Raw genomic sequence first — 3,279 nt, forward strand, 5'->3', positions numbered from 1 at the left:
GGTAACCTTCAGTAAGTCAAGTAAGGTGAACTTCTGTAATGCAATTTGCAACAAAGGCTTGATTTTAGCAAACATTCTCTTCTTACCACAATTTCCCAGGATTTTTACATATCAATCAGTAACTTGTCTGTCTTTGAGCCAGCAACCTTGCTGTGTTACAATTCTTATCTTGCAACAGAGACTCAATAGCCTGGGGAAAATTTCCTGTCCTTTGCAAGGTCAATATTTGAAACTGCAAGGCTTTGGAAAACCAGGCCCTGCGAAGTACATTTGCTTTAGGAATCCTCTTGCAGCTCTGGGTATTACAATATACATATGTGACTTAACCCAGTCTACTAGTATCAGTGATTTACCACTTTGAGTTAAGTATGGAAACTTTAATTCCATTTAGGTCCTTTGCATTCTCAACTTGTAAGTATCGATTTCAGTACCTGCTGGTGTTGTAATTTTTGTTTCATCTGTCACATACTATTTAGAAAATTTACAGGAAAAACAGTCATTTGTCTCTGACTACATGTAAGATTTTTTTGTCTATTCTTGTTAAAAATCTAAGTATGATGTGTATTGTGGATTTTTTGTGGCTTACTCAATTTAGAATTTGCTCACTTTCTCAAATCTGTTACATTTCAGTCTTTTGCCACATTTGAGTTTTCAGCCAAATTTTTCTTCTCTTATTCTTTCAGCCTCACTCCATTTCTCCTTTTTGGGGGGGGGGGAACTCTGAACAAAGTTTGGATGTTTTCTTACTGTTCCATATATCCCTGAGGCTCTGTTTATTTACTTATTTATTTTTAGTTTATTTTCTCTCTGATGTATTAGGTAAATTCTATTGATCAGTGATCTTCAAATTCACTGATTTTATCCTCTGTTATCTCCACTCAATGAGTTTTTTATTTATTATATTTTTATATATAACGCTTTCCATGTGTTCATTTCATAACTTTTTGTTTTTTTGCTCCAATTTTCTATCTTTTCACTGGTTTCCAGAGAATTAGAAAAGTAATTTAATTACTATATACGGTGGTGGCATTAAAACCCTTGTCACATAATTCTAACATTTGAAACATTTTGGTGTTGGCATCATTTGATTGTCATTTATCTTTCAAGTTTTGACATATCTGGTTCTTGGTATGATTGGTAACACTTGACTGTATGTTGGAAATTTTGGCTAAAATGTTATCGGACTCTGGATTCTATTTAACATGTTTTTGCTGTTGTTATGTTTTTTAATATTTAGCTGGCATTCCCCCTGTTTACATTTGATATGTAGTTTATGCCCTGCTTTTGCAGACTGAGTTTCCATGACAATCTTATTTTCAGAACATGTGTGGTAATATTGTGGTCTGCTTGGTTTATCTTGTGTAGGTGAGGTTCCCACTGATCCTTTCTGGTGCTGCTTAAAAAGGCAGAAGGAGTTTCTGCAGGCCCATTTGGATGAGGAGTGCTTCCTGGGCCATGCACTTTATGTGGAAGGATTTCTTCTGCCTGGAAGGGTTGGAGGCCACTTTACCAGGTTGAGAGCTTTTTGTGGTGGGACCCCTGTTGCTGGGCATTCCAAGTTTCCTGATGTCTCTGGGTAGGGTAGAGAAGCCGTGGGCCCAGCTGAGAGGGAGAACACTTTCCAGTTTGGAAGCTTTTTGTGTTGGGATCCTTTTGCTATACTCTTGGCCACCCTGTATATCTGGATTAGGGAGGGGAGTCTAAGATCCACTGGGGAAGGAAAGTACTTTCTCTGGCCACTTATTGTGATCAGGGCTTCTACTTTTCCCTCCTTACAGCTTCTGCTGTTTTCATGTGGTGTTTTCTGTAGGACTTCCACTTGAACTGGTGAAGGAACAGCATACTGGAGCCACATCCTGTTCTTAAGCTTGAAGTTAGGAAATGCTGGCCCTGAGTCATGTTTTCTGATTGGGGAGAAGGACATATGATGTCCTGTCATGATGTTATTCATGCACTCTAAGAGTCCTTACCCAATTCACCTTCTAATTTACAGCTTGTAGTGTTCTCCTGTGATTTTCTCATGTTATTCCCAGAGTATATAGTTGCACTTATAGAGGGGGAGAAGGGATTAAGGAGCCTAAGCCATCTTATCTGTACTGGAAGTCCTCTCTGTGTCTTTTAAGTGCTCACCAGATTAGTTCAGGACCACTCTGGATAATCCAGGGCTGTAAATGTCAACTGTACCACATATCATAATCTAATGATGGGAATGATATTCCATCTTATCTGTAGCTCTCTCTCATACCCAGGAGAGGGTCTGTTACGAGGGACATTAAGGGGAATCTTAGAATCAAACTGTCACAGAAGGCGTAAATGAATTTACTGTAGACTTCATCAGGCAATTATCATCCTTTGGAATGTCAGAACCCATTAGGATTGCATGAAATCCACGTACTTATTATCATTCTATTCACACTAAATGAAGTAGATCTGTTATGAGGAATACTGAATAAACTAAAGAATATTAACAGAAAAAGACTTTCAGAGTGGCATGTGAATTTTAGAGGTTTGATCTATTTAAGTCTTCAGTTTTGGCCATGCAGATACCTTCTCTGTGAAAAATATGCTGACTCAAAGATGTATTTGAATATTTGCTCCAACCTATCCCCCATTTATATCTTATACTTCTGTGAAATTACTGTGCCTGTCAGCAATTCACATAGAAAATAAAAGTCAGTGATTATTCTGAATTTGAACACAGCACAGTTAAACTGAACACTGCCCACATTTATACAGATTATACATTCTACAAAATTATGACCAATGCTTTAGGTTATAATACAATATACTCTCATCTAAATTAAGATTAATAATTTTAAGCAAAATTTGCTGGACTGGCCAACATATAAAGAAACAAACAAACAAACAAAAACATGTTGAGTTTTCAGTCCAAATTAGAATCAGAAGAAAAATCCTTGGCTATGTTTGGAAAAGGAACATGACCTAAAATTTTATCTAAAAGAGCTATGGTCTTAGGGTGATACTTTTATTGGGTACAATTAGAATTGAATTAGCTCAGTTTGTTTTTTGAACTTGGAGGTTAAGAATTTCAGATTACAACGTGCAAAGCTATAGGCAACAATTGGTTACTTTAGATCATGCACAAAAGTTTGAGTTATGAGTAAACATAAAACACAAAACCCTCCATAAGAATCAAGCATCAGTTAAAACATAATTAGGAACAAAAGTTATGTATAAAAAGAAATCGAGGGCTGGCCCGGTGGCGCACTGGATAAGTGCGCCGCTTGGGAAGCGCGGCGGCGCTCCCGCCCGAGGGTT

The sequence above is a fragment of the Galeopterus variegatus genome, unplaced genomic scaffold (genome assembly GCF_000696425.1).
Source record: "Galeopterus variegatus unplaced genomic scaffold, G_variegatus-3.0.2 Scaffold13077, whole genome shotgun sequence".
In the NCBI taxonomy this organism is placed as follows: domain Eukaryota; kingdom Metazoa; phylum Chordata; class Mammalia; order Dermoptera; family Cynocephalidae; genus Galeopterus; species Galeopterus variegatus.